The 14,844-nt window shown below is 42.1% G+C and overlaps 1 protein-coding gene across 1 annotated transcript in view; it reads left to right on the plus strand.

Moving 5' to 3' along the window:
* The window catches only part of cntfr (ciliary neurotrophic factor receptor), a 219,969-nt gene that overhangs the window by 30,071 nt on the left and 175,054 nt on the right, over nucleotides 1-14,844 (plus strand). Inside the window, exon 2 of the mRNA XM_080046172.1 lies at nucleotides 9,791-9,831. The gene's annotated coding sequence lies outside the window, so the exon portion shown is untranslated. The remainder of the gene's footprint in view (nucleotides 1-9,790; nucleotides 9,832-14,844) is intronic.

A 14,844-nucleotide genomic window follows, 5' to 3' on the forward strand; every position in this document is an offset into this window, starting at 1 on the left:
GTGTGTGTGTGTGTGCCAGCGCAGGCACTTGTGTTGATATGTCAGCTCGTGTGTGTATGTGTTTGTGTTAGCAGTCTGACGGCCACAGATAAGGCGGCAGTTATCTTATCGTGCTGCGCCAACCCTGGCCCTAAACCCTGACAAACCTCAGGTGTCACAGTGCGCTGGCTTTCCCCCAAGCATCCCCTCATTTTCATCGTCAATTTCACAACGTTTCACTGTCTGTCAGTCTCTCTCCCCTCCCTCCCTCCCTCCTCTCTGGCTCTATCCCTCTTTTTGCTCGATGGCAGTTAAGCCCATTTTCTTCCACTTCTGCTCCTCTGTTCTCCCTTTCATTACTCCCTTTTTTCTCCCTTTGCTCTTTTGATCTGTCTGGGTATCAATCCACTTGGCCACGCGATCAATCTTTCCCATGCTTCTCAGCCATCTCCAACAATGCTTGCTATCCTGCGTATTCTCCTCTTTTTTCATCCTTTCCTCTCCCTTAATTGCTCTAGCCGTCTCCATTTCTTTATGTTCTTCTTATCACTTACCTCCCCTTCAGTACTAGCTAGTTCACAGAAGTAACAATTCACTTTGATGTTGCCAGGCCACCTCACTTATTCCCCACATATATATTTTCTCACTTCCTTTCTTCTACATGCTAATGCTTCTTCAAAACACCGCCTTCAACCAGTCATATTTTCACAGCACAGAGAGAGATGTAACAGGTTTTTTATCAACCTGTCAGTTATTTATACCTGTCACTCTTTAGCCTGCCAGCCCTCAGTCCTTTCCCTTTACACCCTGCCGAACCCATCTTAAATCATACAGTTTTGACAATCCGCTGCGGGAGACTGCTCAACAGCTCGGGCCCAATCAGTAAACGTACTGCCGGGAGTGGTTTAGATAATAGCAACAACAATCAGCGCAGTGTGTGTAATTGTAGCTGCTGCTGTTGATTTACACGTCTCAACTGCCAACTCGTTAAGTTGAAGTCATTGAACCATGCCATTCTTGATCTAGAATTCCAACGATGCAACACAACATTTGCCTCACCTTCGAAATAAACAAATCGTTTGAAAGCAAAACCCATGAACAACATAGCCATTGGCTGCGTTAATCCTAGAATCAATGGGTATGAAGGGGTTCATGTTGATGTTTTAGCAAAAGGAGGCCAACTCTCAATCATGTATTAGCTCATTGCTGATGTAATGACCTGCATTCGATATATATGCACATTAACGATACCCCTGACCCAAACTGATGTCCTGTTTTTTTCCTGTTAACTTGCCACACCACAATAAAGCAAAGTTAAAATGTGTCGGCTCGCGTTGCAAAAACTACCTTCCTCGTCATTTTTCTTTCTGTTATTTCGCTATGTGTTTATCTTTCCATTCAATGTTTTACATAAGCAATTTCTATTTTTTGTTTGTGAATTGCCTGTTAAATATTAACTAGATTGTCATATTCAACTTTTCAGCCATGCACGGCTTATTGTGTTCTCTTCAATTCCAATTTACCCTTCTTTCATTGGCAATCCCGGTGAGTCTCATCGGCATTTTAACTCCCCCGCTTTCTCGTTCCTGCCCATTAACTATTCATCTCAAACTAAAACTATTTTTATTTTTATCAAATCACCACCAGTCTCCCACCTTGCTCCCATCTGCCACACTGGTAGAACAGAATAGCATTTAGCTCAGTCTTCAGAGCCCTCCCAATACACCTCCTCCCTTCAACCCTCTATCTTCATCTCGCAGCCAATATGACGGCCATCTTTCTCAAACTGTCAGCTAAACCCTCCCTCCCTTCAGCTATTAGATCAAGCCTTTCAATTCATTTCTACCTTAAATCACTCCCCCCTTTCCTCTCCCTATACCCTTGCATATCCCTTCTCGAAACCAAGTTGGACAGTTGTGTTATCAATCTGCCAGAAGACAGAAACACTATCTAAATGTTCCCCCATTTTTTTTCCCTTTTTCATTCCTTGGTTATCTTGCTCTCTCATCTTGCTGCCCTCCCCTCTGCTTTGACTGCATTTACATCTCACTAGTAATGCAGAGGTGGACAGCTCCAATGATGAGAGGAGTGAGTATCTCCTCAACATTCCCTCTAGGGGTTTCACTATCCTCTCCTTGTCCTCCTCACCACTAGCTTGAGGCTTCATTATTTTTCCTCTATTTGCTATTCTCTGTAGGTGTGTATGTCCTCTCTCCCTTTGCTCTTAAGATGGAACACTTTTCCTATCGCTTGTGTCACTTTGCTTTACTTACTTACTTTTCTCCACTTGAGTTGAGGAAAGAAATGGCTTTGGGACTTTTACATTGCCGTCGCACTAAAAAGGTTATAATGTAGAACTCCCTCATCTCTTATCAGTATGTGTCTGGCCATTGCATAAAAAGCCTGTAAGAGATGGGGCTGGGTATCAAAGTTCAATACTTTTTTGCACAGATGGAAATGCCTCGATACCATCCAGTATAGAAATGACAAGGATTAACAATAACAAGTATTGAAAAAATGATCCGTACATATTGACGAGCACTTTTTCGTGTTGCACTGATTCATTTTATTGTTTAAATGTTGTTTGTATATTGTGTTGGAGCTGCAGTGTCTCAGGAGATACTCCATAGGCCATTAGTGCTGCTCTAAAGGCAATTATTTCGATTTCAGATTTTCTAAAAGTTGTATTTATTTCTGACTACTCATGAAGCATCATATTTATACAGAGTACAGTTCAAGATTCTGAAATGTAGTGTTATCAAGCAAACTGTTTTATATACCTTGAATATCTTCCTGGTAACAAGCAGCCAAGGCTTCTTTGACATCTACTCCCTGGCTTTTCTACCTGTGATCTATCAAAGGCTGACATTAAATGAACTCATTCAGAGTCAGGCCGGATGACGTTTGGCTTTATTTGTCACTTCTTGCAATGCAATCCTTTGTGGTGTGATCAAATACTAGTGTCTCACAGTTTATGGGAAGAAGTGGCATCAGAATTCCACCTCTTCCTGTCAAATTAGTCTGTCATTTTATTTTGTCGTATAATTCATTCAACGTTTTCACCGTTTTCAATAGGGGTTGGAATGTCATTCAATTGTGGACAATGCTGTATTTTAGGAATTTTACAATAAGCTTTGAGTGATAGCCATACAGTCATCCTTGCTGTGATAGTGTGTAACGAAAAGCCAACCGAAATCATTAAGTAAACCATTGCCTGTTAAGAACTTTTATAGTCACTTAGTATAGAAACAAAGCATTTTGATATTCTTGTTCTTCTGATTATTGACCATTCTTTCCACTAGAAAAATGCTCATTTGTCTAGTGCGACAGGACAGCTTGCCTGCATTACATCATGCGTGTGCATGTGTATGCGTGTATCTTCTGTGAGACTGACAGGTGATTGAGTAAGGGCCCTTGACCAATCGCTGACCCCTCCTCCCTCGTCGACCTTTCTACATAGGGTCGCTACGGGCAGGATCTGTGAAGCATCTTGGCTGTTTTTGCCTGTGTGAAAAAAACAAACAGTGACACATGATGGGTTTCTGTTTACCCACCTTCAAAAATCCATGAAGAAAAAACCCTCCACTCAACCACAGTTTACCACTAGTATAAAGTAAATGCGCTCTTCGTAGCTATAAATCTATAACGCTGAGGGTCCAAAGTAGATATTGAGCTAGCAATGATCCCTGGGTATACTTTGATGAATGACTCATACAAAGAAACATTAGCGGGGGGAAACTTTAGAAATGTTTGGCCAGAAAATAGACAGACAGACAGTAGGGGGATATATACAGTACATTGCATAATACCAATACAGAGGGATACCATTAACATTAGCTGGAGTAATTTTCTAAAAATTCAATCCAAAATTATACTTTCCCTTTATAATCTGTTAACACATACAGTAAGTGTTACTGATTATGTTAGCATTAGGTTACAGCTTAAGTGTTGAGCTCCCCTATGAATCCTGATGAGTTGGTGCTGACCAATTACTTGCAGTATAGAGAGTCAATGCCTCTGGCGTCTCCTTTGCTAAAGGTAAATATGATAAGACGGGATATGCTTACCCCTACAGCCTCACTTATTATGCAGCTGTATATGAACATAACACCCCCCTGACTCGGCCACTAGATAATAACTGCCACAATAATTAAGTTATGCTAAGTGAAAGAGAAAAGTTTGTATTACTAATAAATGTATGTGCAGGTAAAATGTACATGTGGCCATAAATAGAATGCATATCCAATCTAGTGTGGTTTTACCTTAGAAACTATAGGTAGTGTCACACAAAAGCTGTATACAAACTGCCTTGCTTGCTTGCATAAACATACACACTCCTTTATGGCTGTGTGTAACCAACCTCTATGTATTTCCCATTTACTCTTGTTGACTGTGTTTTCATTACATTACAGTATGACACACACAGACCCCCATCCAGCCATCACATTATAATAAGCGGAGAGAACAGGATCCAAGATAAGGCATCTGCTGCAGTGATGTCAGAGGACAGTTATGAAGCAGATTATGAGGCTTATAGTCTGAACTTTTCTGCCTCCAGTTTGCTCTCTTCATAACCCCCCCCCCCCACACACACACACACACACACACACACACACACACCCCACCTTACCGTTAAATCCTCATTGCAATTTCTTCATATTTTTAAATGATATGATGGGCATCAGCTTTTCTTTTTTTTTAAAACCAGAGATGAGCTGTGTGCTGATGCAGTTGTTGTTGTGACGTTATAGATACTGCTTCATGTGCTGGTGAACTAGATGGTATTTTAAGTTTGACCGCTATTCATTTAAACAACTGGTAGGTGGTTGTGGATGGGAGTATTAATACACCCTATGTAATGGTGATTTATGTATTAAGTAAGCTTTGCTATTTGAGTTTACCTGATCCCCAACTCACCTTTCCCCACTCACTCTTCCCAATGTTCCTACTCTGTTCTCTTGTAGGGGTCAGCCTCATTACCACACCGACACAATTAACTTTTATCTTATTAAATAAAGAAATGGGACATTCAAACTTGCACTTTTAAACCGCACTTCAAAGACATTATTAGATTCATGCTGGGTTATGCTGTGATGTATGCTGTAACTGATTAAATTAAATTAAATTAAATCACAATTCTACCACCCACTTTCTTGCTAAAGTGTATTCTGTAAATAAACTTGCAGGTCAGCCCTGTTGTCGGTGGGTTTACTCCCCACTATATGCCCCTTGGTTAAATTCTCTGTCGCACCATGCTCTTTCAGCCTTCATCTTCTTAACCTGATCCCCTTGCTTGCTAATAATAGACCTGGCTTTAAGGGAACAGAGCAGTAGGGGAGAATTTGGGGACTGTTTGCTGGATATACTGTACATTGTGGCTCCTAGGACTCATTTTAGCCCATTGGCTTTATATAATTATGTTTTAGTTGTTGGTGCAAGTTCATGTTTTTATAGTCCTATGCTGTGGCTCTCTTAGATTTTAGAAGAGAACGCTAAACGGATGAACGATTTGAAAACTAAAATGATATAGGACATGTATTGATGTGTGGAATCAGCTATGAGCAGGCTTTATCCATCAGATAGAATACGTTAATATGAGCTGATGTGCCACAACATTGCTCTCCTTATAGCAAATTGAAAATATTTGACCTCATTCCTTAAAAGCTTGCTGGTACATAAGTGACATACTACCAGAAGCAGACAAATTAATACATGCAATCCTAGCTTTCATCTGGTGGCTGGCTGCTTTGAACCCTCCCTTTTGCTGTAATCCTTTATCCCTGCCAACACACACACACACAAAAGAGAAAAAACACTGCTGTGAAGACATGTTTGTAGAGTGTATTATGCATTGGCCAGCAGACATGGCAAACTGCCACATATATCCCTGTGACTGAGCAAGCTTGATAAGAAAAACAAGATAATGTAGTAATTAGTGTTTTAGTTTTACTACACAAGCTTGTATTGTAAAATGGGATACAAAAGCAATCCAATGTTGGACACAAGACACATTCAGTTATTTTTCTTTTGCATTTCAAATTAAAAGCCCTCCAGCTTTTCTGGTTTTAGTGTTGGTTGGTCTACGATCAAAGAGGTGGAAATGTGGGTTTGAGCCAGACATAGCATGAAATGACTTAACACCAAAGCCAAAATATAAAAGAAAAATCAACAACATTTCGACCAATAGATGTGGTCCTGTGGTCTGTGAAGGAGTGTGGAGAATGCATGGGCATCAACACAAGTCAATCAACAAAAGTTAACATTTTACAAACAACCAGCTCGTGCTGTGCATTTTTTATCTCAAATTTGTTTTTCTTCCCAGTATTTTGAAGTGAAAACCCACCCACACGGCACTACTATGGTGTTATTATTGAAATTATTAAATTATTAGTAGTAGTAGTAGTAATTGACAAAATGTTTAAGTATGGATATCAGTGGCAACATAATTGGGATGATCTGTTGTTGTGGGGTGCTTGAAGAGGCACATTCTGAGTGTGTAATTACAGTACTCATAGACTCTTCGCTCACTGCTCACATTCTCATCTTATCTATTTGACCCCCCCCCCCCCCCACACACACACACACACACACACACACACACACACACACACACTTCGGTAGTTAGTAGATACTGTATATTTAGCTTCCCCTCTTATTCTCTTTTAGTCTTTCTTCCTTGCATCACACTTTCACTCCTTCAAATGAATAACTTTAGCACTGGTCTGCTGATACCGAGGAGCTCCCTATCTGCAACTGCACACGCAGGCCAGCGGGATTTGTGTTTGTGCTGATTTGCTTGGTTTTTCCTTTGGTGCTATTTCCATTGCTTTTTAGTTTTGTGGTGTTTATTGTTTCGTGTGTTCTCGCTGTAAAAATTGCAAGGTGTCATCTGGAGGGTTGAAGAACTGCTGAATTGGAAAAGTACAGCTGGTGTCAAGGTCTATAAGGAGAGAAAAAACAGGGAACTGTGTTTGGGTGTGTGTGTGTGTGTGTGTGTGTGTGTGTGTGTGTGTGTTTGTGGCAAGGCACTGAGCGAGTGAAGCAAAGACACAAGGAGAGGGGCATATACAGGAGGAACAAACAAGCAGAGGGAGAGCGAGAGCGAAAGCAAAAGCGAAAGCGATGTTTCACATGATAGCACGTATTGTAATGCTGCTGATGCACGGCAGCATCAGCAAATCTCTCCCACCTTCAACTTTTCCTCTCCATCTCTCTTTCTCCCTTTCTCTCTCTCTCTCGCTCTCTCTCTCCCTCTCTTTCTCCCCCCCTCTCTCTCTCTGTCTCTCTTCCTCTTCAGGCAGGCAGGGTTTCTTGAAATAAATAAATAGCCTTTCAGTCACTGATGCCTCTAGAGAAACTGAGATGGGCTGCCTCGACGCTTGCACTAAAAAACGCCAAACAAAATAGAAAACAAGCAAGCTCTCTGCGGTACTGAGGTCAGATTCATATGTGGCAGACGAATGTAAAGAGACATGTTAACTGACAACCCATTCTATTGAACTACCTAAAGCTGGGAGGCAAACTATAGTGCTGTAAAACAACTTTGACTTAGACTGCACCATGCAATCCATGCTTTCTCACAAGAGTTGCCCAAGAGCATTAATTAATCTCGTACACAGTTATTAGCAAGTCCATGCTGTGATTTAACAGAACTTAAATGGTAAGGCTATAGCATGTTCTCATCCATACCCTTTGCTGGCTTTTAAAGGAGGAGTCAGCGATTCTGGAGAACACTTGTTAAAATTACTTTTTTGATGTAATCAGTGAATATCTCCCCATCTCTGATTCGCTACCAGTGTGTGTGCTGAAAGAAGCTATCTATGGTGGCCCCCCTTTGATTACATAACCGTTTACAGAGCCTAGGCTGCGGATTAACACCAAACTTTCTTTTCAGCACTCTCAAAATTCAGACAGGTAGTGGATAATGAGGAGATGTTCACTGAATTTTTGATTTAAAAAGTTATTTGACAAGTGTTTTCCAGAATCACTGACTTCACCTTTTACTGTGGGTACTTCACTGGTAAGAGTTGTCTGCTGTTGCACTGATCATCATCTTTAAGCCCTAGAGTACTTTGTTTTCTTTATGGCTCTGAACCGAAACCTTCAGAGGACTATAGCCAATATTTTTTAATTCCAAATCAATACAGAAAATGTCATTCATAAACAATGACTAATGCTTTTGTTCTGAGCTTGAAAGATAGAATCATAATGTCCACGTATAATATTACGATCAGTTGGACATCATTTTTTGTTTGGTTTACGTAGCCAATTTCTTAGGAAAGATAATGGTAGGAGTGGGTAACATGAAAGACACATCTAAAATGGAAGTGCCTTTAGACTGCTTTAATAGCGTCTTTACAGTCTGAATATGCTGAGCTCTGGGGGTAGTGAACCCTTTTGCGCTCTCATACTTGTCCTCCTGGTGCATTTAAGGTCATTAAGACCTTGCCATTTTCTTCTCTTCTCTTCAATTTCATTTTCTTTTATTCTCTCCTTCTCCTCCGGTATTGCATTTTTTTTTGCAGCCTTTTCTATTCGACACTAGACCACTTCATCAGGAGCGTGACGTGGCTGAGGTAACAGCCGTTTTACAGCACAGCAGATTTGGTTGATGTGCGTGGCACGCTAAGTTACCATGAAGTGTAGCTAGTGCGGTTATGGTGTGTTGACGTGTGTGTGTGTGTGTGTGTGTGTGTGTGTAGTAGTAGACTGCGTGAGAAGCGTGTAATAGGCTCACCTGTCCCTGGCTGCAGACGGATGGGCAGGTGGAGAGAATTGAAAGCAGATGGAGAGAAGGAGAGCCGGTGGGAGGGGAGAGAGAACCAATGCACAGAGTAGATAAGACCGCTGCACTAGACTGCCTGGAGGCTGCACATGTTTACATAATTTTTTTCTAAAATTGTCTGTATGTCTGATTAAATAAAAAGCATTACAGAATGACAGAAGACAGGTGGATAAGAGAAGCAGGAAAGGGAGGAGAAGTGAGCTTTGTGTGTGATTTTAAAATATTATTGGTACTTCAAAAAAACCAAGTAGCCTACTTTAATTGTTACAACATGTCTTGCCATTTCTATTGGACTGTTAGTCTGGGTTACCGTATATAGACAACTAATATAGCGCTCCCGGGAAATGGAGCCGGTAGCGTTGTCAAACTCCTCCCCTTCCTCTTCCCCCCTGTCCTGTCGCCCACCGAGTATGCTCCGCTCAGAACTGGAGACAACAGAAAGTGCAAGCGTGTCATTAACCGTTTTTTGGTCTGCACCTTTTATAACAGGTTCATGGTCGGCATCAAATTGCCCAATTTTGAAAAGACACTTCCTGGGCTTAGCGCCGCCCACGACAATTGTGATTGGTTTAAAGAAATAAAAAAACAGGCCAGCCCAGTTTTCCCCCCTATACTGGAAACTGAATAGCCTGGATCCAGACCACACTACTAATCAATTTTACAATGTTTTTTTGTTTTATATTTTCAGGATGCTATTATAACTTTTTAACAGCACCAATTCAAATCCCAAATCTGCTTGATGAAGCGTATTCCTGGACGATTGTTCTTGCAAAGATATGGGGAAGAAATGAGTGACTGAGTTATCCTCAACATCAGCATTGATGAGCTGTCTCTAGGGGCTGTGAACTGTGTGCCAAGCTGTTCAAAAAAAGCTTCTCACTTTGTCAAACATAAATCCCTCTTTCTTTGGCTGACTGCTGTGTCTTGTCCCAGATCAGTTTGTTGTATGTTAAAGTCAAATCCTTTTCACTGCACAGTGTGTGTGTGGTTGTAGTGACTGACTCTGGCTTTTCTTTTTGTTGACAGGGTGAAGAGGAGGATCGTGCTGACATTTTGTCCTGTCCAAGGTAAGATGAGTTCTTTCCTGTGGTGTGGATACATACTGTTGATGTCTTTGTCCCAGTTTACACAACCCCATGCAACTACTTTGAATGTTTTTTTGTTTTTTATCAATCATTTAGTTTAGACTACTTCTCTGCTGCTTTTGTTATTCAACCACAAGTAAATTCCAGAAGTCGGGGGGGGGGGGGTCTGTTTCATTTCCTCAAAAATGTTGCTCCCATTCTTTTTTTTATTTATCCCGCTCAGCCATAAAAGCAGTGAATCTGCATCACCTTGTAAATGTGTTCTACCATCACTCAGCCCCACTGTGAAGATGCTTTCTGTGTGAGCATTCTGTACAAGATCCAATCCACAATGGGAGCCACATGTGTGACAACAGACATACTGCTGGGAACATGTTTGGCACATGTGAGAAAAAAAGGGCACATACTCTATATGAGATTTAAGCTTTAGGCTTCTTTGAATCAGCGCCAGTATTCCACACTTCTACATTTTTATTTGATTTCAAAAACATTGTTATATTACACGCTATTCATAGTTATGATTCAACAAGCCATCCCAGCAGCTGTCCTGATGCCCCATGTTGAGAACCTTTTAGCCTGCTGCCAGTAATGGTGGTCTCTGCTTCTCTCTGTCAGTGGCATGTCTTCAGGCTGTATCTGGTCTCCGTGGTGACATGCATGTGTCAGCAGTAGGATGTGTGACGTGTGTGTGTGTGTGTGCGTGTGTTTGTGTGTGTGTGGTGGCGGCGGCGGCGGGCGTTGAAAGGACTTTGGGGTGAGGGCGGATAGGGTTCCCGTGTCCAGAAATGCCAGAGACACACACACGTCGGCGGCACATATACAGAAACGTCAGATATACGGGCGTGCAGATGTTAGACACCGTCACACACACAGACAGACAACCCGACAGACACTCACTCGTGTACAGGACATGTAGGCCAAACGGATGCGGACACACACGTAGACAGATATCCAGATTCCACAAAGGCCACTGCCATGTATTCAAACTGACAGCTCAGGACTCTAGGGTTACATACTAGGGAGTGCATCCCCTGCCGCACTGCTTTGAACACTAATAGTATGTGTACACACTTTTATTACACTCAGAGACCCAGCAGCTAAAGTTTAATGCAACTCATTTAAAATTTCAAAAGCAAGGTCTGCCTTCGATCTTGGCAGATTTCCTTTTTTTTTTAAGACATGGACGACAAATTATATTTGCATACAGAATTAGCCAATGCAAATTGTTGCTCAGTCAGCAGCTGCTCCAGACAAATTGGGGGTTAAGGGGCCTTGCTTGAGGCCAGCTTGAATAAAGTTGATGAGTGAGGGGAAGAGCATTACTCACTTGCTTTCCTCAGGCAACTCTCTTGACCCCCCACACACACACCCCTCCAATACCAATCTGGGGATTTGAACCGAGGACACACAAGCCCACAGAAGCTCTAGGCTATACTGACAAGCAGGTGTAATGCAGGGTCATTACTCCAGGATTTTTTTGTTTTTGCTCTTACTGTAATTGAGTTCAAGTTCAAGAATGTATTCTCCCCCGCCGGGACGTTTGGCTTGCCGCAAAGGCATTTGTCACGTTGCTGCTATATCGCGATAAACAAAGAAGTGAGATTCAGAAACACAAGACACATTAACTGAATTGGAAAGAGGGGACGACTCTTGGGACTGACATTCTGGAGCATTGACGGTATGTCTGTCCGTTGTAGGTAAAACAGTGTTAATGGGATTAGAGATAAATCATTTCTGAAGCCAGATAACACATGATCACCCATTATTCTCACATGTTGGCTTTTTTAGTTATACAGTATATCTGCTTTGCAACATAAACGGGAGACACTTTTAACTTTGAGCATGGTCGTGATATGATGATGTGGTCAGTGTGTGAGAAGAATTTGGACGTTCACAACTACAATGAGACTGTACATCTTTCTCTGTGTTATTTTTCCATTATTGTGCTGGAAAATGTTGACAGCACTGTTTTTAATTGCAACATATTTTTATTAAGCCTTTAAAGGTCACTATTGTAGTTGCATATTTATCATCATGTATGCAAAGTAATATATTTCTCTTTAATTGATATGGGATTGTTTCAGGGCGAAATTAATACGATTCAAATTGAAATGTCAAGTTTTCCTCCACCCCCCTTAGATTTGTGGTCTCGCTCAGATTAATTCTGAAACAGCCACATTGTAATGAACTAGTTAAGTGGAGTTTCACTTGTTTTGATTGAGAAGCATTGTGATTTTGTTCTTTGGAATACAGGGAAACACATTGACGTATCGGACTGTAGTGTGTAGTGATACTGGTTTGGCCGAAATATATGGATAGTGTTGTGCGATTGCCAGCCCATTGTGATCTGAATCCCTGTGCTATTTATTTGAGATTATCTTTATCTCTATTAGGTCTCCATGGTGCATTCAAATAACCCTCTGTGAAGTAATGTTCATATGAGATGGCCCACAAAGACGACACCCTGTCTTTCAGCTTTCTCTCTCTCTCTCTCTCTCTCTCTCTCTCTCTCTCTCTCTCTCTCTCTTTCCGACTACAGAGACTGCTTCCTTTTGGCATGAGGGTCGGCACACTGCTTTGTAGACACACACACCACCATGTCATTTACACTTGTACCGGTGCATGAATCTCCTGCTAGTGTGAGTGTGTGTGTGGGGTCGTCAGTAATGTGACACTGTGTGTTCTGATCCCTCGGGGTCAACTTATCTCCAGAATCACCTTTACACACACACACACACACACACACACACACACACACACACACACACACACACACACACACACACACACACACACACACACACACACACACACACACACACAGGACTGCATTGGATCGTCATTCATCCACAAAATACCATGTAGCCGATTTATTTTGGTACAAATTTACTTTGAAATCGACTTTCTAAAAAGTTATTTTGCTATATAGTTTTTTTTTACAATTATGTCGTAGTCTTTTGTGTTTTCTGTATGTGTGTGCCTGTCTGCGTCAGTCATTCCAGCCTCCCGTTTTCTCTCCTATTCCGACAAGTGCGATTGCGTGTGCATTGGTGTGTTTGTGAGTCTTTGCTGAGAGCCCTTTCCATCACAATGGATTTGAAATGACCTGGGAGCTCTTCCACGCTCACTCATTATGACAAGCGTCAGGATGTGTTTTGTGTTCTTTTTCTGTAAGGTCTAATTATTCTTTCAATGTTCCCCAAAGAGCCCTTAATAGAATTGCATCTGACGCAGGGAGATGTTCCTGAGATTTGTTTCAATGTCTAACATGACCCACTTCTAGAAAATGAACGAGGGATAAAGGAGGTCTATAGAATGTATTGCAAATCTTCTGCAAATCAAATGACTGTAAATCCTCATTCCTTTGGGGATTTACCTGTCAATGATAAACAAGCTAAAGTACTTTGATCTAGAGTGACATTATGCAATACAAAACATTTTTTTGATGCAATACTCTTAGATGGATGATCTCAGTTATAAATCTGCTTTTGCCATTGTTTAGAACGCAGGCTGTGTGAATATGTTTTACCAACAGTATGTGTATCTCTGGTTATAGGCCTACCATCTCTGAATTGGCATTGTGGACGTGGTAGCGCTAAGTCAAGGAATAATGCAACGCCAGTGTTGTCCTAACCTGGCAGGCAACGCATCACTCTAGTCTTGCTCTCTCTCTCTCTGTCTCTCTCTCTCTCTGTGTCTCTCTCTCTCTGTCTCTCTAGCACTAGTCCAGGCTTGGTTGACAGTCCAGATGTAGCCTATATATATGCACACTGACAAGGCAATATTAAGACCTGCGCCGCCGGCTTGCCATGTCTGTGACCTAGAATTGCTGACAAGGGATGAGCCAAGGAATTGTATTAACCCAGCCGTGTCCTCACCATGCTGACAAGATGTTATTTTCTAGCCCCTGTTAGACAGCTCTTAAGACACACAGCAGCCAAGGCAAGGCAATGTCAGGACAATTGTGTTTATACAGCAAGCCCAATATCACAAATAACCTTTTGTGCCTCAGGGGGCCTTAACAATCTGTACAGCATTTGGCACCCTCTGTCCTATTCGATACAGATAAGGCAACACACTCCCCCAAATAAATCCCTTTTAACGGGGGACCAGAGTATGAACAAGTTTTCATGACAACATGCACACATACAGATGCTGTCCATGTATGCTGAAAAGCCAGTTTACCGTGGTTCTTAAGCACTGTTAAGGCAAGGAATCAAAATGAAGGCCTGTCTTTATTGACTACACATGTTGACACGGCACAAGTGTGTTGCGCTGCGTTTAGCCTGCCCCAGCCCCTTGTGTTGCTGACAAGACACTGGATGCATTGGTGACAAGCTGCTTGCTATTCCACACCCATGTTAGCATGGCTAGGGTCACATTGACATCTGCAGCCTGCTGAAACTTGAGCCTATCTTTCCAGCAAACATTGCCACTGTGTGTGTGTGTGTGTGTGTGTGTGTGTGTGTGTGTGTGTGTGTGTGTGTGTGTGTGTGTGTGTGTGTGTGTGTGTGTGTGTGTGTGTGTGTGTGTGTGTGTGTGTGTGTGTGTGTGTGTGTGTGTGTGTGCGCGTGGTGGTGCCCATTGATGGGGATTAGCCAAGACGTTTGAGCCCGGCTCCCTGGGATGGCCCTTGGTTTGCTTTGCTGGAGGTCAATGCACATTGGCTCTAATGTCCATGTGTGTGTTTGAGTGTGTGTGCGTGTGTGTATTTGGCCAGGCGGTGGGGGGTTAGGCCATGGATTGCAATGACAATGGAGAGGAATTTAAATGAGAGAGAAAAGGGGATCAGGGACGTTTGCAAGGAGGATGGAAGGGGCTTTGGGCACCATTGTTATTCTTCCTCTTTGTCATTCTTCCTCTATCTCTCTATTACAAATCTTCTGCTCTCTGTCTCTCCCTCACTCTTGGCTGCTAACATGTCTTACAGAAATCACTCAACTTCTCTGGATGCTAGCCCTATCCCTCTATTATCTATGTGTGTGTCCTGCCAGC

Source organism: Ammodytes marinus (assembly GCF_949987685.1).
Source record: "Ammodytes marinus genome assembly, chromosome: 18".
NCBI classification, from domain to species: Eukaryota; Metazoa; Chordata; class Actinopteri; order Uranoscopiformes; family Ammodytidae; genus Ammodytes; species Ammodytes marinus.